The sequence below is a fragment of the Phacochoerus africanus genome, chromosome 8 (genome assembly GCF_016906955.1).
Source record: "Phacochoerus africanus isolate WHEZ1 chromosome 8, ROS_Pafr_v1, whole genome shotgun sequence".
Taxonomy (NCBI): domain Eukaryota; kingdom Metazoa; phylum Chordata; class Mammalia; order Artiodactyla; family Suidae; genus Phacochoerus; species Phacochoerus africanus.
This window is the reverse complement of record NC_062551.1, coordinates 81,331,959-81,355,327: the sequence shown is the minus strand read 5'-3', so window position 1 is coordinate 81,355,327 and position 23,369 is coordinate 81,331,959. Positions and strand designations below refer to the sequence as shown.

General features: G+C 45.9%; 1 non-coding gene across 1 annotated transcript; it reads right to left on the bottom strand.

The window, feature by feature from the left end:
• Positions 1-1,351: 1,351 nt before the first annotated feature.
• Positions 1,352-1,457, bottom strand: LOC125134764 (U6 spliceosomal RNA). The gene has a single exon (XR_007136768.1). It is a non-coding gene; the product is annotated as a U6 spliceosomal RNA (small nuclear RNA).
• Positions 1,458-23,369: the final 21,912 nt, after the last annotated feature.

The following is a 23,369-nucleotide window of genomic DNA, read 5'->3' as shown; positions in this document are numbered from 1 at the left end:
AAGCGGCCTAAATCACTCTCCTTCCGCTAATAAACATCGTAGAAATTCCAACCTGTAAACTAATCTGAGCTTACACCGTCTTGTCAGAAGAAGATGCATAAAACATAATCCTGATTTACCCGTATTACTGAAAGAAAAAAGAAGAAAACAAGCCCCAAAAGACCTGCAAAAACACTCATAAAGTTTTAAGTTTCTGCCAAGCACCACAAAACAAATAATTCCACATAGCCCTCCCTGCTCCTGCTATCGGTTTATACCCTGGTTGTCAGTTCATTTTCAAGGTCAACAAAGGAAAACTGCTTTAGACTCACGCAGGAAAAAACCTTACCTTGTTCTCCTGAGCTCATAAACTGCTGGGAAGCACGAGGGCTTTTCTATGTGGGTCTGAGAGTCAATCCCCGAGAAGAAATCTACCCAGTGCAAAGAGTCAAGGGGTCAGACTCTTTTCTTAAAGCACGCAGCAGACACAACAAGACTAGTGAAAAAAACAAAGGGCACCAAACATTCTCTCTGTACAACATCACTGAGTTAAAACTTCACACACATCCACTAACAAAGTAATCAAAGTTACTCAATAATCCCATTTTCTTCATAGGAAGCCAAAACCTAAAAGAAGCAACTCTGGGAGTACCCATTGCAGCTCAACGGTAACGAACCTAGTAGGCAGGAGGACACAGGTTCGATCCCTGGCCTCGCTTAGTGGGTTAAGGATCCAGCATTGCCGTGAGCTGTGGTGTAGGTCGCAGATGCCACTTGGATCAGCGTTACTGTGGCTATAGTGTAGGCTGGCAGTTACAGCTCTTATTCAACCCCTGGCCTGGGAATTTCCATATGCCCCAGGTGTGGCCCTAGGAAAAAAAATATATATATACCAAAAAAAAAAAATGGTGTTTGATGAGCTAAAAAACTAGTAATAAACATATAAATAAATAAGAAAAGAAAAAATTTATTTTAATGAAGAGTGACTTTCTAAGTCACCGGTATCTGCAAGATACTTGGGGGTGGGGGTGTCGTTTTGTTTTGTTTGGGGCTTAAGCAACAAACGTTCATTTCCCATAAATCTGGAGGCTGAGAAGTTCAAGGTCAAGATGCCTGCAGATGTGGCATCTGGTGAGAACCCACTTCCTGGGAGGGCTTCTTGTCTTCTGCTGTGTCCTCACAAGTGGAAAGGGTGAGGGGACTCAAAACCATGGAACACTACGATACAAACCAAAAAAGCAAGTTGGATTTTCCTTGTGGCTCAGCAGGTTAAGGATCCAGCATTGTCGCTGCTGTGGATCTGGTTACAGCGGTGGTGTGGGTTCCATCCTTGGCTGGGGAACTTCTGGATGCCACTGATGCAGCCCAAAAAACAACAACAGAACACTTCATGAATGTTCATCTGATCCTTGTGCACAGGCCACTCTAATCTTCTCTGCATTGTTCCAATTGTAGTCTAAAGGTGCTTTGGGGAGTTCCCATGGTGGCTCAGTGGGTTGAGAACCCAACTAGTATCCATGAGGATGCGGGTTCCATCCCTGGCCTCACTCAGTGGGTTAAGAATCTGGAGTTGCTGTGGCTGTAGTGTAGGCTGGCAGCTGCAGTTCCAATCCGACCCCTGGCCCAGGAATTTCCATGTGCTGCAGGTGCAGCCCTAAAAATAAATAATAAATACTCCATGGAAGTGAGTCCTCCCACTTCTGGATCCCAGTCACTCACTTGTCCTCTGATCAAATGGAAAACCAGTGCATGAATTCCCTTTGGACTAGTTAGCACTCTAACCTCACATGTCCTTTGCTTCTTGCCAGAGATTGTTCTCTATTCCTGTCTCCATAACTCAGCGGCTTCTACCAGGGATTCAGCCCTGACTGTGAAATCCTAGTTTCTAAAAAAAGAGTACAAGGCTATTGGTTGGTCCAAAATGAGTGTGTCAAATTATTTTGTTAAATACATTGATCTCCTGAGCAGACCACTGACTAGAGGAATATTGGGCTGTCCCTGTCATTAGTAGCTTTATCCTGCTTTTCAATCTCCCAATCCAGGACTGTCCCCAAAACCTCACTAGATAAACCTTAAGTCTAAACACCCAAGTTCTGGAGACTGTGTCTATCTTTAAAAAAAAAAAATGCTATTCTAATGTATTTATACCTCACTTTATGTTAATCTTGGCTCAGAATGAACAGAAAACTCAGTCAAACAAGTAATTCAAATACAATCATAAACCAGCAACAATCTACCCATGCACCCAGCCATTCACTCAGCCCACAAATATTATTGAGCACTTATTAAGTGCCCAGGCCCTGTATTAATTGCTTGGAATAGTCCTGTGTGCAAAACAGGCAAAACCCCTGCCCTTATGAAGCTGCCGTTATAGTAGGGTAGGGAGAAGTGGGGGGGAACAGGGAGGGAGTACTGCTTGGTTGGTGCTGGTATTTCTGAGGCGGGTGCGGTGAAGCTGTTTCTGGAAATATTAAAAACACTGCAAAGTGGGAGTTCCCTGGTGGCCTAGCGGTTAAGGACTCTGTGCCACTGCTGTGACTCGGATTACTGTTGTGGCTCAGCTTTGATCCCTGGTCCAGGAAATTCTGCATGCTGCAACCTCCCTCAGGCATTGTCTATGCAGAGTCTAACAGGGACCAGGTGGCAAAGTAGAAAGATCTTTTTCAGAGTTCCAGCCCCAGCATCATAGAGAATATAGGAAGGTGGGTCGGAGCTAAAATAACCTGTAACTGGCACAATAACACATAGATAAGTTAGAAGATGATGAGGGCTACGGGAGAGAGAAAAGAGTCAAATAAAGAGGATCAGGAGCTGGGGCACCATGTTGCATATTAAATAGGTTGAGCAGGGAGTTCAATCCCTGGCCCAGGAGTTTCCATACCTTGGGTGTGGCCAATAAATAAATTAATTAATTAATTAAGGTGATCAGGGCGGGCCTCACTGAGGTGGTATTTGGGCTATAACTTTCTAACATGGTCCTATCCTAGATGTCTTCAAGGCAGATACTGCACTGCCAGTAATTGTCTAGGGCCAGCAAAATTCAGGCTTTTCTTACCCAAATTCATATTTAAAAGACAGAACTGCTCCAACTTCTCACATTTCACTTTCCAATCCTATGTAAACTGACTCTCAGGGGCAAAGTCCTTTCTTAAAAAACTGAAAAGATACCTGATCTGAGGGATTGATCACAGGTGGAATCACGTGGCATGACTCCATATTCCAAGAACATTCTAGAGAAAACGTCTTCTCTGAAACAGAGGCTTACTGGATATAAACACACACACACACACGTGCACGCGCGGGCGCATTTTTAAGATTACAAGAATATTGATACCAAGGATTGGAAATAAGTGAATTAGTAAAGCCGTCCAGTCATCTCAGAAACCATTTTAAACCTTGGCATAGTCCACTATCTAAAAATATAAGATATTTTTCAGATAAAAAGTAAAAGCCTGGGTAGAGTGACTCACAGAATCAAATAGCCTTGAGGTACAAATTAAAACCACGAGGCAATGCCACAATACTCCCATCAGAATGGCTGAAGTACATTAGAAAGAATGAAATGATGCCATTTGCAGCAACATAGATGGACAGAGAGATTATCACACTGAGCAAAGTAAGTCAAACAGAGAAAGACAAACATCATATGGTATCACTTATACGTGGAATCTAAAATATGGCACAGGGGTTCCCATCCGGCTCAGCGGAAATGAATCCAGCTAGGAACCACGAGGGTTTGGGTTCGATCCCTGGCCTTGATTAGTGGGTTAAGGATCTGGCGTTGCCGTGAGCTGCGGTGTAGTTAGCAGACAAGGCTCAGATCTCACATGGCTGTGGCTCTGGTGTAGGCAGGTGGCTACAGCTCCAATTCGACCCCTAGCCTGGGAACCTCCATATGCCGCAGGTGCAGTCCTAGAAAAGACCAAAAAAAAAAAAAAAAAAGACTGACCGCAAGTGTTCACAGGACCTAGAGCAGCTGGAATGCTCATACCTTGCTTGTAGGAATATAAATAAATAAATATAATTAATTAATTAACTAATTAATTAATTAAAATGGTGGGACTTCTTTAGAAACCCGTTTAGCAGATTTTCCTGAAGCTAAATATGTGGCTACCTAGATGGACATTAAGAAGGAAAACACTTAAAGTACGAAAAAGTTTGTCCTATTAGATTTGTGCCTGTGTTTCCTCTTATGTGAAAAATGCCTTAAATCTTCCTTCGGACAAATTAAAGTAGGGCCTAATCAAAAAGGCAGTTAACTGGATATGTACATAAAGTGGCAAAAAAAAAAGGAAACAAATGATTTTAACATAATGCTTATCCAACTAGAATTTGATCGTTATTCTTCAGAATAACTGAGGAGAGTATAGCAGTTAGGCTGGCACTCAGTATTTGGGCAGACAGTTCAAAAATTATGCTTCTCTGTCTCCATAATAAAATATAAATATCTGAAACCACCTAACCAAGTTGATGGCAAAAGCCACTTAATTAACTGCCAGATATTTTTCAGACAGCTTGTCAGCTACACAAGTTTCCCCCTCCCCCAAACCACCGAAGCACAGTTCAGGAGATATAAAAAAACATTTGATTTGTAAAGAAACAACACAAGGAGTTCCCATTGTGGCTCAGTGGTAACAAATCTGACTAGTATCCATGAGGATGAGGGTTTGATCCCTGGCCTTGCTCAGTGGGTTAAGGATCCAGCATTGCCCTGAGCCGTGGTGTAGGTCACAGATGTGGCTCAGATCCTGCATTCCTGTGTCTGTGATGTAGGCTGGCAGTTGTAGCTCCAATTAGACCCCTTGTCTGGGAACTTCTGCATGCCGTGGGCACGGCCCTAAAAAAGCAAAAAAAAAAAAAAAAGAGAGAGAGAGAATATATACAGAGATTTTCCACTTAAATTTCAATGTCTACCAATTCACAGAAAGAAAAACTCCAAAAAAAAAGAATATCAAGTCTTCTCTCCACCAACAGTTGTCACCGGCTGTAGTGAAGGTGGTTTTTTTGTTTTTGTTTTTGTTTTTGTTTTTGTTATTTTTTTGTCTTTTTAGGGCCATACCCACAGCATATGGAAGTTCCCAGGCTAGGGGTTGAATGGGAGCTATAGCTGCCAGCCTACGCCACAGCAACAGCACTGCTGGATCTGAGCTGCATCTGAGACTTGCATTGAAGCTCATGGCAACACCAGATCCCAAACCCACAGAGCAAGGCCAGGGATCAAACCTGCGTCCTCATGGATACTAGTTGGGTTGGTTTCCACTGAGCCACAGTGGGAACTCCTCAAAAGATCAGTTTTGACTGGCCACTGTGAACCACACAGTCCATCACTGGACTGCATTGTCTTCTTGTGCCCAAGTAATTTTTCACATGTTATCAACCCCATATAACCAATAAGCATAAAACCAGTGAGAATCTTAAAAGCACCACTAAGAAGCCAACAATTACAAAAGAAGCAAATGTCGGAAGTTCTCTTGTGGCACAGTGGTTAAGGATCCAGCACTGCAGCAGCTGTGGTGCAGGCCGCAGCTGTGGTGCAGGCCACAACTGTGGCGAGGGTTTGACCCCTGGCCTGGGAACTTCCACATGTGACAGGTGAGGCAAAACAAAGCAAAACAAAAGAAGAGAATGTAGAAATAACATGTATTTTGAAAGTGGTGAGAAAATGAGGAACAGAAACTTGCAGGTGCCTCTGAACAGTGGGAGCAGTTTTCAAGCACAAAAAATAAAGCATGCAATGTAGGAAAAGAGCCGTGTCTATCTAGCCCAAACTAAGCAGAAAAATAAAAAGGAAATTGAGACGGATGAAATGGAAAAAAGTTTCAATCTGCAGCTAAATCATCAGAATCAAATCCGGTATCAATCAGCTAATTTGTCTGGATGCAAGAAGTGGGAGGAGTTAAAGTTCAAGTCCAGGGGTTCCCGTTGTGGCTCAGTGATTGACGAATCCGACTAGGAACCATGAGGTTGCAGGTTCAATCCCTAGCCTCGCTCAGTGGGTTAAGGATCCAGCATTGCCGTGAGCTGTGGTGTAGGTCGCAGACACGGCTTGGATCTGGCGTTGCTGTGGCTCTAGCATAGGCCGGCAGCGACAGCTCTGATTAGACCCCTAACCTGGGAAACTCCATATGCCTCTGGTGCAGCCCTGGAAAAGGCAAAAGATAAATAAATAAATAAATAAAGTTTAAGTCCAAATTGATGTCAGCCCTTATGAATTTAAGAAGAGGGAAGGGGATGAGCCCCCCAGGCTGGGAGGCACCCACCCCACCCCAGGTAACCCCAGGTGACTGGATGGCTCCTGGTGACTGCCCCACCCCCACCAAGCAGCTCCCCTCAACCTCTTAGAGAGAAGAAACACTGAGAAGAGGCAGTCTCCCTAAACTAAATCCACAGCCCTGAGGACCTGAGAAAGAGAGAAGAGTAAATAATCCTTCCGCTCGCATCGTAACCCTTGCAGGGCTTTTGCACAGCCAACACCACCCGCCAGGTGCCTGCCCTGGAGGAAGGTAAAGATTTGTCCTAAGGCACTGTGGGTGGGAGGAAGCAAGGCAGACCCAAAAACCAAACCAAACAAGTCCTTATCAAGGAGCCAGTTATCCAAACATATATACAAACCTAAAAAAAGGAAGCAAAATAATTTTCCTCCAGACCCACTCCAACCCACAACGCAGGCCTCCTCCAACCCAGGCTGCAGATACCTCCATATGCCACGGGTGTGGGACTAAAAAATAATAATAATAATAATAATAATAATAATTAAATGATTAATTAATAATTAAAAAATTTTTTTAATTTGTGGCTTTTTAGGGCCGCACCCACGGCATATGGAGGTTCCCAGGCTAGGGGTCAAATTGGAGCTATTGCTGCCGCCTACACCACAGCTCACAGCAACGCTGGATCCTTAACCCACTGAGCAAGGCCAGGGATCGAACCCACAACCTCATGGTTCCTAATCGGATTCGTTTCTGCTGTGCCATGACGGGAACTCCCTTGCTTCTTTTTTTTTCTTTTTCTTTTTTTTTTGTAGATAAAAATTTTTTTAAACGTTTTGAATAGGTTGTGGGATGGCTAAACTTATCTACCTGAAGTAAATACCGTTTGCTTTTGGGGTACTCCACTTCACTTAGCAGGTGCTCCATTCCAATTATCTGGGAAAAAATCTCTAGAACAACAAAGATTCACCTTAACACAATAATAGGGAAGGCAACATAATTAACTACAAATACTATAGCAAATACTAAGCCTACATAGAAGAACTGAATATCACTTGGAACTCTGGGTTGAAATTATCACCCTTGGTCACCAAAGGGGCAGGCGGAGAGCCTTCTGGTCCTGGATTCTTGGCTTCGTGCCCTGTTTCCAAATCTCTCCCCACCCCCCACCCCCATGGGACTTCCTTAAATTCCCAAAAGTCTGACCTCATCCTGAAAGCCCATTCACATACCCATCAAGTGCAAGAGGGGCCTTCCACACCACTTTCCATTTACTAGAATTTTCTTTTCACCCCCTTACTCGTCAAAAGGAACGTTCCCCCCCTGCTGGAAAAAAGAAAAGAAATTCCTTTCAGTCGAGAGGGCAGTGACCATGACCTCCAGAAAGGGTCCCCAGTAAAGAGATTCATGGCTGAACAGGATAGATTTGCCACCATAACATACTGGGGTGTGTGACTATGGTTCGTGTGCACAAACGCAGTCCCATTAAGAGAGAGAAAGACTGTGGCCCAACAGCTGACATGTGTGAAGCATGCCAGCTGCCTCCTGTCAGGGGTTCCTGGCCCCCTCTTGTGTCACTCTGAGGGCTGCAAGGAGGTGGTGGCACTGGTGTTCTCTGGCCACGTTGATCCACTCCGGACTGCACATCTTGTAGCCCCTCTTGGACCAAAGCCCCCAAAGTGGCCTAAAACACTGCCCAAACCACTGCTGCTCAAGGCACCAGTGCATCGGTCATCATCACGCTGACCTGGACGCAAGGGTGCCTCTGGCTCACCCCTCATTCGGTCTGCAGCTTTGAGTTCCCCAGGCCATTGCCAACTCCTTAGCAACTACCAAAGATAAACAAAGCCAGACATGAGCTAAAACCGCAGAAATAGATTTCATTTAGTAACTACGGACAGTAGGGATGTTGCTGAGCTCCATCCACTTTGCACAGAGGTCACTGGGCACTTAGAGGGAGAAGGAGAGAGTGGGAGGGGAGACTGGGACTTGGAGGCCCTACCCTTCCTGATGTCGCCTTCTGGGGGGATGACTCTCGGGGACCTTGGGAAAGACACTCCTGAGCTTACATCTCAAAGGGACAGAGGGCAAAGAAGCCCTTTTTTATAAATGCTCTAAGAAAGGGAGGTCAGAGGCCTTTGCCAGGTGTTGGCTAAAACAAACAGTAAATTCTTTGCACAGCCCAGAACTTTTCCAGATAGGAACACAAAAGGGGACTCTGAGGAGTTCCCTGGTGGCTCAGTGGGTTAGGGACCTGGTCTTATCACTGCTGCAGCTCAGGTCATTACTGTGGCCCAGATTTGATCCCTGGCCCAGGAACTTCCACGTGCCATGGGTGCAGCCAAACAAAAGGGGGGCAGTGCTCCCAGATCTCAGGGACACCACCTTAGGCTGCTTGAAGCCATGCTAGGGTCGATCAGGTCTCTTAGTGTAAGGGTTTGGAGAGAGTCATCAAGCACCAAGAGGTCTTGCATGTCTCCCTACCCGTCCCCCAGATCCCTATCCCTGGGCTACTGACCTTGCTGTTGCTACTTGCCTGCCGACCCCCCACCTTAATTCTTGTCCACAAGCCGCCAATAGCACCATCCCAATGGCCACTTACGCATCTAACTCTGCTGCCTGCCTGTCGGCCACTGGCAGGGAAAGGACTCACTTCTCCTGGCTTGGGTTTCTGGTGCTACAACTCTCTCAGCTTCTGCACCAGAGTGTTCTCCTTCCCCAGCATAACCATGAGCCACCACCAAGGGTTTCCAGCCACAGCCTCCCTCTGTGTGTGGGAAGCCACTGACCACACCCATCCTAGGCCCCATATCTGAGCCTGGCATGGCCAGATTCCTCCTTCCCTGTTGTCAGCTCTCCCTGGAACACAATGCCACCTACAGTTGAACCTATATGGATTGACTAACTATTCCACTTCCACTCCAGATACGCTTGAGTAAATTCAGTCCCCCCCAGTGAGAACAAAGTTCAAATTATTTCCCTTGCTGCTCCTGGGTCGTAAATAAACAGTTCTAACTATGCAGGACGGTACAATTTTATAATATTATCCAAGGTGGATCCTGTTCCTGAATCCTTTCCCTCATCCAGACGCAGCCAAGGCATTTGAAGCTTACCCTCTGGGAAGCGATGAAAGACGCACCGAAACAGAAAGTCCATTCTTAGCTGTTGAGTTTCAAAATAGACCTTTGAAATTCATGGCAACGGCCATATTTGAAAAGGGGGCGGGGGCGGAGTGAGAAGCAGGTTGAATTTTAAAATCTAAGTCATGCAATATTCAAAGCATAAATCTTATGTCTCAATAAATTCAGAAGAAGGTGTAAGAACGTAAAAGCAGGGTTTTCCAGCCGCAGGATTGAGAGGAGAGAGGTGGGCTGGGGAAAGAGCAGGGAAGCTTCAGTGTCGGTGTGTCACTGGGAAGGGGCTCTGCTTCCTGCCATCTTCAATCCCTGGCCCCTTCTCAAGAGTGGATATGATGGGAGACTCCCTTAAAGGCTCAAGAGCAGAGAAGGCCAGAGGTCCACGTACCAAGAAGCTCACAAAATCAAGCCCCGGGCCCTTCGCTTGCATAAACTCTGAACCTAGTAATGATTGATTTTTTTTTTTGTCTTTTGTCTTTGTTGTTGTTGTTGTTGCTATTTCTTGGGCCGCTCCCGCGCCATATGGAGGTTCCCAGGCTAGGGGTTGAATTGGAGCTGTAGCCACCGGCCTACGCCAGAGCCACAGCAACGCGGGATCCGAGCCGCGTCTGCAACCTACACCACAGCTCACAGCAACGCCGGATCGTTAACCCACTGAGCAAGGGCAGGGACCGAACCCGCAATCTCATGGTTCCTAGTCGGATTCGTTAACCACTGCGCCACGACGGGAACTCCCTGATTTTTTTTTTTTTTTTTTTTTTTAAAGAGGGCTCCCAGGCTGTATAAGCTCCAGGATGAGGCCCTGAGCCCCACCTCCCAAGCAGAGCCTGGTGAAGCAGCGGGCCTCAGAGACCCTAAGAAGCTCAGTCTAGCCTGTTGGAGGAAAAGATCACAAGGAGCAGAGACTCATCCTTGCTGAGGCCCCAACCAACCCAACGGCTGTAGCAGTTGTAAGAGTGGCCCCAGCCAAGACCAGCAGAAGAGCCGCCCAACCCAGCTCAGCCCAGCCCAGCCCAAATAGCTGACCCACTGAATCCTGAGCAAATAAACTAATTGTTGTAATAAGCCACTAAGCTTGAAAAATCAGAAACAGATAACTAATACAGTGGTTTTGTATAAGCCCTTTTGATTTGCTAAAAATATTTACTGGGAAAAAGAAGTAAACACCACAATCATTTCTATAGCACGAGGAGTTCCTGTCATGGCTCAGTGGAAACGAATCCGACTAGGAAAACTGAGGTTGCAATCCCGCATTGCTGTGAGCTGTGATATAGGTCACAGACGAGGCTCGAATCCGGTGTTGCAGTGGCTCTGGCTCTGGTGTAGGCCGGTGGCTACAGCTCCAGTTCAACCCCTAGCCTGGGAACCTACGTATGCTGCGAGTACGGCCCTAAAAAGCAAAAAAAAAAAGTTCAACATGTAGACAGAGCTGTAAATTGGGACTCAGGGTTATGAGTTTCTTCCTTCCCTCCTTCCTTCCTTTCTTTCCCAACAATCTTTCTTTCTTTCTCTCTCTCTCTCTCTCTTTCTTGGCTGCACCCATGGCATATGGAAGTTCGCGGGCCAGGGATTGAATCTGAGCCTCGGTTGTGACCTACAGCACAGTTGCAGCAGCGCAGGATGGATACTTAACCTGCTGTGCCACGACAAGAACTCCGGGATGTGAATTTCAGACTGCTGCAGGCAAATATTATTTTGTCCTCTGTGATTCAGATGCCACACGTGTGTGCTAGGCAAAGTAAGTCAGAAAGAGAAAGACAAACACCATATGATATTAGTTATGCATGGAATCTAATACACAACACGAACATATCTACAAAACAAAAATAGACTCACAGTCATAGAGAACAGACTGGCGGTTGCCAAGGTGGAGGGAGGTGGGAGAGTGAAGGACTGGGTGTTTGGGATTAGCAGAGGCAAACTTATACATAGAATGGATAGACTACAAGATCCTAGTATATAGCACAGAGACCTATATTCACTATCCTGTGATAAACCTAATGGAAAAGAATTTATATACGTATAACTGAATCACTTTGCTGTATGGCAGAAATTAACACAACATTGTAAATCAACTCTAATCCAATAAATTTTTTAAAAAGAAACAAATGTGACATGTGAATTTTGGACATCAAGTGTAGGGGAGGATAAATGTTTCTTCTATCCTAGGAATTAAGTTTCTCAGGGCTCTGGAACAAGAGACAGACTAACAAGAGAAAATAAACAGAGCTGTGTTAATATGCATATTTTGTATAAACATGGGTGCAACTCAGAGATAAGGAACTCAAAGAGGTGACTTAGAACTCGGGCTTATGTAGCATCTTCAACAAAGAACAATAAAGTTGTAGAGCAATAGCAGGACAAAGGAAAACGGTTTTAGGCTTCAAAGAGCCACAAACTGTATGAAGATAATGATATAGGGACAAATTAATGGAGTAAGGTCTGTTTGCAGATTTTTTTTTTTGTCTTTTGTCTTTTTGTTGTTGTTGCTCTTTCTTGGGCCGCTCCCGCGGCATATGGAGATTCCCAGGCTAGAGGTCCAATCGGAGCTGTAGCCGCCGGCCTACGCCAGAGCCACAGCAACGCGGGATCCGAGCCGCGTCTGCAACCTACACCACAGCTCACGGCAACGCCGGATTGTTAACCCACTGAGCAAGGGCAGGGACCGAACCCGCAACCTCATGGTTCCTAGTCGGATTCGTTAACCACTTCGCCACGACGGGAACTCCTGTTTGCAGATTCTTTTGGTGCTGTCTCTGGGCTGGTAGGAATCTAGAGTCTTAGAGCAAAGGAAAATTTATATCCTGCCTTTAAGCCAAGATGGAGAAGGTATGGAGTGCTTTTCCTGCATTAGTTGTTTCCTTTTTTTTTTTTTTCTTTCTACCAGGGTTTGAATGGGAGCTACAGCTGCTGTCTACACCAGAGCCACAGCAACACCAGATCCAAGCTGCAGCTGCAATCTACACTGCACCTTATAGCAAGGTGCAGGATTCTGAATCCACTAAGCCAGGCCAGGGATCAAACCAGAATCCTCACAAAGATAACATTGGGTGCTTAACTCTCTGAGCCCCAAAGGGAATTTTGCATTTGCTATTTCTTAATTGCCTTCAGGTCAAAATAGCTGTTACATTAAAAAGATATGTGTTGGAGTTCCCATCGCAGCACAGCGGAAACAAATCTGACGAAGAACCATGAGTTTGCAGGTTTGATCCATGGCCTTGCTCAGTGGGTTAAGGATCTAGCGTTGCCATGAGTTGTGGTGTAGGTGGCAGACTCAGCTTGGATCTGGCATTGCTTTGGCTGTGGCTGGCAGCTACAGCTCTGATTTGACCCCCAGCCATGGGTTCAGACCTAAAAAAAAAAGAATTCAACTTCAGGGAGTTCCTGTTGTGGCTCAGTAGGTTAACAACCCGACATAGTGTCTGTGAGGATGTGGGTTCCACTCCTCAGTGGGTGGATCCATTGTTGACCCAAGGTGTGGAGTTTAGCTCTCGGATGGGGCTCAGATTTGTCGTTGCTGCGAGTGTGGCATCAGCTCCAGCGGCTGCTCCAATTCCACCCTTAGCACAGAAACTTCCATATGCTGCAGATGCAGCCCTAAAGAGAAAACAAAAAGAATCCAACCACAGTGGTTTGGTTTGCTGCGAAGGCCCAAGATGAATACCTGGCCCAGCACAGCAGGTTAAAGGATTCAATCCCTGGCCTGGGAACTTCCATATGCCGCAGGTGTGGCCATTAAAAAAAAAAAAGAAGGAGTTCCCGTCGTGGCGAAGTGGTTAACGAATCCGACTAGGAACCATGAGGTTGCGGGTTCGATCCCTGCCCTTGCTCAGTGGGTTAACGATCCGGCGTTGCCGTGAGCTGTGGTGTAGGTCGCAGACGCGGCTCGGATCCCGCATTGCTGTGGCTCTGGTGTAGGCCGGCGGCTACAGCTCCGATTGGACCCCTAGCCTGGGAATCTCCATATGCCGCGGGAGCGGCCCAAGAAATAGCTAAAAAGACAAAAAAAAAAAAAAGAAGAAGAAGAGGAAAAAAAATGCAAAAGCAAAAAATGAATAATGATGGTTTTACTGAAAGTTTTCAGGAGGGAATTAGATTATACATCACAGAGCCAAATTTCAAAAATCTTGATTCTGTAGGGAAGGAAAAACAATTTTCCTTTTATATTTATGGGTTCTTGGCTAAGACCCCTGTAATAAAAGGCAGAGAAAAGCATAAAAGAGGAAAAGCAAACAGAAGTTTATTGACATGTGTAGTTCATGTATACACGGGAGATACCCCAGAATAATGAGTACCCCAAAGAGGTGGCTTTAGAATTCAGAATTAAATACCATCTTCATGGAGAAAAAGGAGAAAGGATGTAGGCTTCTTAGGGGAGAGTACATGATTTATAGGAAGGATGAATGGATCCTTAGGAGAATGTATGGAAGATAAGAGAGTTTGTGGCAAAGTTGTCTGGGTGTGATACTGACGTCCAGTCTCCTCTCCTATGAATGAAACTGCCCTGGTTGATGAAATTCCCAGGGAGGGGATTCAGGAGATTTGAGTTCCTTTTGGAGGATGTATCTTTTAGGTAGACCAGGGAGTTCAGAGAAACATCTCCCTGCATGTGTTGTTTTTCAGATGCCTACAGTTTGAAATAATAGATACACCAAAGCAGTGTAATTTGGGGTGTGGCGTGTCCTAAATGTCTACAGTCATGTTTTGGCATGGCTTGTTCTGCAGCCCTTCAGGTCTTTCTTAGATTTTCTCTGCCTTTAGCAGCTGCCACAGTTCTTCCTCTCTCAGTGTCTTTCCTCTCTCTGTCTCTCTCTCTTTTACCTTCCAACCCCTCTTCGCCCTCTCAGTTGCTGATCCACCCCCGCCCCCCCGCCTCACCCCCCAGGTCTAGCTAACCCTTTCTTTCTTTTTTTTTTTTTTTTAAGGGCTGCACCTGCAGCATATGGAAGTTCCCAGGCTAAGAGCCAAATGGGAGCTGCTGCTGACGACTATACCACAGCCACAGCAATGCCAGATCAGAGCCTCATCTGAGACCTACATCAAAGCTCATGGCAACACTGGATCCTTAACCCACTGATCGAGGCCAGGGATCGAACCTGCATCCTCATGGATACTAGTCCAGTTCTTAACCCGCTGAGTGACAATGGGAATTCTTAGGTATCCCTTTCTTATAATGAGCAGTGACGCCACCTAACACTGTCCTTAGATGATTATCTACAACTAACTATTAAAATACTTTTGGTCTCAAGGACCAGACCTCACCAAGCCTTTGGGGAATTAAATGAGAAAAGTATGCCTAGCACCCAGACAGAGCAGATATGGCAAATATGTGTTCCTCTTTTTGCCTTCCCTTCCCCTGGACTGTGGTGGATACGTAGAAATGGAGGATGGGACAGAAAGCAAGCTGTCCTAAGGAGAACTGGGATGTGGGGATCTGTGATTCTGAGTCCTTTTCCCACTACGCACACAACTTGCCCGAGTCCCCACAATCTCCCTTTACCCTACTGCCCGAAAACATTCTTCCTTGTGGCCACCTCCCTACCTCTTTCTCCACTTGTTCTTAGCTACCTACCAGTAGATATTCATAGACTTCCCTAAATAGGCAGGCAAGTTACTCACGGATAAAGGACCCTGCTATTTCTCCTTGCTGCCTTGAAATCCCAGCCTCTACCCTTCTCACAAGGTACTGGTAGTATCACCAAACTGAACTTGGGTCCACACACCCAACATATAGCAAAGCCAATCTACTGGCATTATTACGGCAGCTGCCCAGCAGCCCCAAGGCCGAAGTGTACCAGCTCTGGGGACAGCCCTGTGGCTGTAGTGTACCAGCTCCAGCAGCTCTTTTACCCGGCAAGAAACCAAGCGAGCATTCGGAGAGTTGGAGAACCTGGGCTTATTACACCGGTGGGTTCAGAGGAGATCGCTCTCCGGAGTCTGAGCCCCAAAGAAGGGTTTCACAAGGCTTTTATGGCCTAGCTCTTCCAGGTCTGTACTTGGCAGACCAGCGTGGGGACAGGCAAGGTAGTAGATGCAGAAGCAAGTTTACAGAAGCAGATGCGTGGGGGCGGGGTGGTTGGGGCAGTTGGCCAGACTTTGCTTAGTCATCATGGCCGGGGTCTGTCCTTTCTAGCTTTTTATCGGGACATTTCTCCTACAGCATAGGTTGTGGTGAAAGTTTATTTCAGGGTGCTAAGCAAGGAGAACAGGCACTTCATGCTCAAAGCACCCAAACTCCCAGATGGAGTTCAGAGAAAGCTAATTTATTTTTTATTTTATTTTATTTTATTTTTTGTCTTTTTAGAGCTGCACCTGCAGCATATGGAGGTTTCCAGGCTAGGGGTTTAATCGGAGTTGTAGCTGCTGGCCTATGCCAGAGCCACAGCAACGGGGGATCCAAGCCACGTCTGCAACCTATACCACAGCTCACGGAACGCTGGATCCTTAACCCACTGAGCGAGGCCAGGGATCGAACCCGAAACCTCATGGTTCTTAGTTGGATTCATATCCACTGCGCCATGCCAGAAACTCCAGAGAAGTGTTTTTTAAAGTCAACATTTGTGGCAAGGGTTGCAGCTCATTGACTTTCTTCGGATTGGTTTGTGGTGAGGTCATGGGGTGGTATTTCAGGAATCTTAATCATCAACCTTCTCTTTCCAGCCAGTCTGGGGTCCACAAGATTGTGGTCTGCAAGTAGTTACCACCCTCTGTCTGGGTGGGGGCCTTCGTTTCTGCAGAACAACTCAAAGTTTGCATCAGACCCTTGTATATATTCTTTGAGGAGGAAGTAGGGCTGTCTTATCAACAGAACTATTGTTTCTTGACTGCTTTTTCTTTGTCCCACATTCCCTCACTTCCTTAATTAGCAATTGTTTTGAGTCTGTTCTTCGGAAGTTCTAGGAGACTAAAGCCTTTGCCTACAAATAAGAAACAGGGGACACAGAGGAGACTTTGTACCTGGGAGGGCCCCTGTGGGATCCTGCTTGGTTTCCCTTTTTTTTTGATACTCCTCAACCCTGGGTGGAACAGGTCAGGACAACAAAGGGAATACAGATTTGAATAGAGGTTAACCAGAAACTCCACAGGGAACTCGGTTTTAGGGGAGCTCAGTTTCAGTAGTTCTAGTTAGTCTCTTCGAGCAAAAACCAACTGCATGCCTCAAAACAGGCTCTGTGGCAATTTCTTCTAAAGTTAAACTTATATTTACCCCATGACTCAGCCATTCCATTCCTAGTATTACCCAGGAGAAATGAAAGTATAAGTTCACACAGAGATTTATACACAAATGTACATAGCACCTTTATTTGCTATAATTAAAGATGGGAAACAACCTGGATGTCCTCAACAAGAGAATGGACAAGCTGTGGTCGCGTCACCGAGTCCGAGCTCATACTGCTCACCTCGCAACAGGCCAACAAATCAAGAGACCAGGTGCTGGGCAAGAATAGCGACTTTATTTAGAAAGCCAGCCGGCTGAGAAGATGGTGGACTAGTATCCTAAAGAAGCATCTTACCCGAGTTAGAATTCAGCATTCTTTTGTATTAAAGGGGGAATGATCAGTGCCTGGTTGTTGCAAACTTCTTGATGTTGGACTCCTTTGTTCTTGCAGGTGTTTGTATAGGTCAGGTCAGGATGTTCCCATAAAACTCCCACAAGACAAATGGTATTCTCTCTTCAGCAGAGAACATCTCCAGGTGAATGGAAAAGTGTGATATACCTTTCAAGGTCAGAGCCTTGAGAATGGGCTATCCTGTATATTTCAGGCTGTAGGCAACATTCTTTTACAAAAGGACACAGCCAGCATGACTAAGCTTAGCAGGCAACAGAGCCGCAACGGTTAGAACTAAAGGACGAGTCCCAGTATGGAGTCAGGTTTGCTCTCTGTCACAGCCCCTCCTTACCATGACACCAGCCATAAGAAGGAATAAACAGGCAACCACACAGATGAATCTCAAAAACGTTGTGCTGAACAAAAGAAGACCACAAAAGGGCACGTACTCCACGGTTCTATTTACAAAATCTTCTAGAAAAGGCAAAACAAAAGCATGGTGACAGCAGACCAGCGGCTGCCTGGGGGGGGGGGGGGAATAAATGCAAAGCAGCAGGAAGAAAGTTTGGGGGTTGGTGGGAAAGGTTTGTATCTTAGTGGTCATTACTCAAGTGTATACATTGCCAAATCTCACCCAACTGTGCACTAAAATGGGTGTATTATATGCAAAATCCTCAGCAAAACTGAGCTTTTATTTTATTTTATTTTATTTATTTTGCTTTTTTAGAGCCGCAGCCATGGCATATGGAAGTTGCCAGACCAGGAGTCAAAGCTGAGCTGCAGCTTCCAGCCTATACCACAGTCACAGAAACACCAGATCCGAGCCACATCTTTGACCTACACCACAGCTCACAGCAACGCCGGATCCTTAACCCACTGCGTGAGGCCAGGGATTAAAACCGCATCCTCATAGCCACTAGTCAGGTTCGTTACAGCTAAGCTATGACCAGAACTCCCAAGTTGAGCTTTTGAAAAACTTCTGGGAGTTCCCACTGTGGCGCAACGGGATTGGCAGTGCCTCTGCAGCACCAGGAGGTAGGTTCGATCCCTTGGTGTGGCAATGGGTTAAAGGATCCAGTGTTGCCACAGCTGTGGCTTAGGTCACAAATGTGACTTGGATCTGATCCCTGGCTTGAGATCAGAACTCCATGTGCACTGGGCAGCCAAAAACAAACAAAACAAAAAAACCCAACAACTGTCTGTGTTTGCAGGGCTCTCAGAGGCAGGCTCTATTACACCTCAAATGCAACAACTGAAAGGAGTTATTCCAGTATCCCAAGGAAAAGCATCCCCAACCCCAAATTTGGGGGACCCCAGAGAATGCCCTCCACGCCCTCCAGAAATCTTTCTCACCCGGTTTGTGTTTGTGCAAATTGGGCTGATTGAAAGAGGTTTCCTAACTTAGTTCCCTCCTGCTGCAGCTGAGAGCAGGCCTGAACTATTTCAGGCCCAAGGGCAACATCCTTGAGAAGTTCTATCTGGAAGGAGTGGGAGCTCGCCATGGCAACCTGTCCTGGGCCCAGTCCTGGCCAGGCTCCAAGGCACACAAATAAAGCCTTTGGAATGCGGTGCAGGGCAAAGGGTGGGGAGGAGAGAAAGTTGCCAAGTTTCCATGAAAACCAATAATGTGAGGCCTCAGGCCCTGGGAGCTGGGGTGGGTCGGGGAGGGGGCAGAGACACAGAATCAGGAACCGCTCAGGGAACTATAACACGTTCAGAGACAGACAGATCCGCGCGCGCACACACACACACACACACACACACACTCTTGCCCTGCTTGGAGGAACGCTGCTTCTTCAAAAAGAGGCTTGATAAAATGAGAACCCTGGCTCTAGAGCCTGACAAACAGCCATTCCAGTGCCCGGTGACGCGTCCCAGTAACCTCGGGGAAGATTCTGAACTGGTTATCCATTTAGCCCACTCCTTCCCTCCTCCCCCTGTTTGCCTCGAGGTCACCTTCTCCCTGAGACCTTTCCCTGTAACCTTACCTCACATTGCAGCTTCCTCTGCCCTAAACTCCTGCTCTGCTTTATTTTTCTCCTGGCACTTAGCACCACCTGACTTGATATATTTTACTTACTCATCTCATTTGTTGTTGCCTTGTTAATATCAGTTCCACAAGGGCAAGGATTTTTGTCTGTCTGTCCCTGCTTTCTCTCCAGTGTCTAGATCAGTGCCTGGCACATACTAGGTACCCAAGAGACATTACGGAGCATGGGCTTCTCGGAACATCAGTTTTGTCGTCGGCAAAATGGCTATACTTCTACCCCCACAGGGTTGATGGGAGAGTTGGAGGAGTGGGCTTCAAGATGTGAATTAGGTGCCCAGCCCTTCCTGGGAGCACTAGTGAGACACACAGAGCCTTCATTTGGTGAGCTTAACAGTGAGAAGGCCCCTCATTACTGCACTTCTGCACTTTGGTCCATATTTAAGAACAACTTTCCTGAGAGTTCTCTTATGGCTCAGCAGGTCAAGGATCCAGCACTGTCACTGCAGCGGTGTGAGTGGCTGCTGTAGCATGGGTTGGATCCCTGGCCCAGGAACTTCCACATGCCATGGGCACAACCAAAAGAAAAACAAACAAACAAGAACAACTTTCCTGGATCTCTGCCTTGCCACTCTGACCCCTGAGTCCAAGAACTTACCTGTGTGTCCTTGCTCTGCAAAAATCACCAGAATTTTTTTTTTTTTTTTTTTAGGGCCGCACCCGTGGCATACGGAAGTTCCCAGGCTAGGGGCTGAAGCAGGGCTGCAGCTGCCAGCCTACACCATAGCCATAGCCATGCAGATCCGAGCTGCCTCTGCAACCTACACCACAGCTCACGGCAAGGCCAGGGATTGAACCTGCATCCTCATGAATACTAGTCGGGTTCTTTACCCGCTGAGCCACAACTCTGAAAATCACTAGATATTAAGGACAATGGAATCAGAGATTCAATCTGCGGAGAACATTTTTCTCCTCAATATTTCTGGGGAAATTTAGAAATGAACTAATACATTCAGAGAAAAACAAGTTCTCAAAAAAATGTGTAGATAATGGGTACAGGAAATGTTTAACCTGTAAAAGGAGAGAACAGGTATTTCTTGCCTCCAGGAAATGTGCCAGGTGTTAGCTACCTGACACATCTCATGTTGCTCCATCCTGTGTCACCCTTACAAGGAAGGGTCTAAGAATGACGAAACTGAGGTCAGGACACTGACCTGAGGCCTCAGAGCATTCACCAGTGGGATAGGAGCTGAACCCAGCATAGAACACAGCCTGTGTTCTTCCTGCTGTTCCACCCCTCCTCTTCTGAAAATTCATTGGGTAAAAGGCCTCTTTGCCAAGCTAGTGACTTTGGATACATTCTGTAGGCAATTCTAAAAATAAAGGAAGCAACTGAATATAAACATATGGTAACTACTAAGGAAGGAGGAATTATTTCTGCCTGAGATAAATTAGAAAAATTGAATCGAGGGAGTTCCCATTGCAGCTCAGTGGTAATGAACCCGAATAGTATCCATGAGGATTCGGGTTCAATTCCTGGCCTCGCTCAGTGGGTTAAGAATCTGTTGCGGTGAGCTGTGGTGTAGGTTGCAGACACAGCTTGGATCCGGTGTTGCTGTGGCTGTGGTGTAGGCCGGCAGCTACAGCTCCTATTCGACTCCTAGCCTGGGAACTTCCATATGCCACAGGTGTCTAAAAAGACGAAAAAAAAAAGGAAAGAAAGAAAGAAAAAGAAAGAAAAAGGTACTGAGAGGAGGTGAGACTGTTCTGGAACTTGTGTTTCTGTTTCATTAACTCATCTTTGCTGACATTATCACTGGCTGTTGGTTCTAACACATGGTAATGAACAGCACTTTCTATTCATATGAGTTTTTCCATCTTGTCATATTTTCAGCAGGTCATTCCTTTGGGATCTTTTATTTTTATTTATAGCCTTTTACATCATTTCATTGCCAGAATTTAGCATGTTCTGGCAATAGCCACTTTTGGGGGATGGGGCTGGAGCCTCCAACACTACAGACATTTAAGAAAGCAGAGCGCATGAAATTTGGAGTCTATTGGAACCAAGGCTCATGGTCAGTGACTTCACATAGGTAGCTTGAAATTAGCCAAGGTGAAAGCCTGCCTATCACAGAAACTGACAAATGCTACAAATCAATGCTCTTTTCTCCCCTGAGAGAGCTGGTTGTTAAGCATTACATCAATATACATCTGGCTTAGCTATCGTGAAAGAGCAGAGAGAATCCTGGATGGAATTTAGAAAAGTTGGGTTTTAGCCTGGTGACCTTACCAACCCACTTCAACCTTAGACAAGTCATCTGCCCTCTCTGGGCCTCGGTTTCCTTATCTGTGAAATGGAAGGAGATGGACTAGATTTGAAAACCAGGATTGTTAGGCTCAGAGTTATTCCTCAAAAAGAAAACAGCTTGGAAGTTCTTAAAACAATTTTCAATTTTTTTTTTTTTTAAAAAGGAGTGTGGTGTAACAGGATTGGCAGTGTCTCTGGAACACAGCTCACAACTGCAGCTCAGATCTGATCCCTGTCTTGGGAACTCTGTATGCCACGGGGTGGCCAGGAAGAAAGACAGAAAGAAAGCAAGAGAGAGAGGGAGGGAGGGAGGAAGCAGGAAAGGAAAGAAAATCATGCATGGATACCCCACAAGGTTAACTTAAGTAATAAATTGTTTAGTAGTTAAAATCTTGCAAAATCTGGAGCTCAGGGGAAAGCAGTTCCCATCAATCCACTATAGTGAGCATCTGAAATGGGGCAGTCACAGCTGGTCACTGATGCTATCGTGCTGAAGGAGACAGTCCCTCTCCCAGGAGCTTACAGAATAGGAAGGCAGACAGACAACCAGGCAGGCAGTGTAACAAATGGGATCTGTGCTCTGATGGAGAGAGAACCAGACTTTCAGAGACCATGCAGCAAGGGTGCTACCACTATTAGGAGAGTCTTCTTAGGAGAAAAGACCTCTAATGAGAATGAAAGCTGAGAGGTCAAACAGGGTAGGAACAATGGTGGAATTGCAGGCACGGAAAGTAGCTGCAAAGCACGAGACTAATTGATGCTGGAGAGGCACATACGGCCTTTTGCTATCAGGTAAGGAGTTCAGAATTTATCTTTAGAATATCAGGAAGCCATTGAAACGTGTGTAAACAGGACAGTAATTTGAGCTTTAGCAAGCTCATTCATATAGACACAGATTCGTGGACATGAAGAACAGACTTGTGGTTGTCAAGGAGGAGGGGGCTGGCGGAGTGCTGGAGTGGGAGGTCAGGGTTAGATGTAAGTTATTATATATAGAATGGATAAACAACAAGGTCCTACTGTATAGCACGGGGAACTGCACTATGTGATATCCTATGATAAACCATCATGCAAAAGAATATTTTTAAAAAGAATGTCTATATTATAAACCCAAATCACGGTGTCGTACAGCAGAAGTTAACACAAATTATACATCAACTGCACATGAATAAATAGGAGTTCCCTAGCAGCCTAGCAGTTAGGGATTCAGCATTGTCACTGACATGGCTCAGGTTCAATCCCTGGCCCAGGAAGTTCTAAATACTGTGGGCGTGGCCAAAATTTTTTTAAAAATTAATACAAAATACAAAGAAAGCTCATTCAAGCAGGAATGGAAAGGAAGTAACACTGGAAGCTGAGGGACCAGTTCAGAGGCTCTTGCAGCAAAACAGAGTCTGGAGACCCAGAGGAGAAAGTGAATGCATTAGGGTGGGTATAAGTACCCTGAGGCTGCTGTAACAAAGTACCACAAATTTAGCATCTTAAATAATGGAAATGTATTTGCTCACAGTTCTGGAGGCTAGAAGTCCAAAATCATGGTGTCAGCAGGGCCACACTCCTTCTGAGACTCTGGGTACTACTTCCTACTTTGTCTTGGCTTCTGGTGAGGCCATTGGTTCTTGTGTTCCTTGGTTTGCTGCTGCATGTCTCTAATTTCCGCCTCTGTGTTCTCCCTGTGGCTCTCTGTCTCTTCACATCATCGTCTATGACATCAGAAGCGCTGGATTAAGGATCCACTCTTCAGCATAATATCATCTTAACTAATTACATCTAGAACAACCCTATTTCCAAATAAGGTTACATTCTAAGGTTCTGGGGACTAGGAGTTTAACATAGCTTGGGGTGGGGGGAACCACAATTCAACTTGCAACAGGGGGAGATTTAAAAATTGAGTCAAGGGAGTTCCTGGTGTGGCTCAGCGATAATGGACCCCACTAGTATCCATGAGGACTGGGGTTTAATCCCTGGCCCCGATCAGTGGGTTAAGGATACCACATTGCTGTGAGCTGTGGTGCAGGTCGCAGACATGGCTCAGATCCAGCATTGGATCCAATTCAACTGACCCCTAGCCTGGGAACTTCCATGTGCCATGGGTGTGGCCCTAAAAAAAAAAAAGAATCAATCAACTGATAGATTGATTATGTATTGGGGGAGGGGCAAATAAAGGATAAAAGTCAAGGGTTGCACGGTTGATTTCTG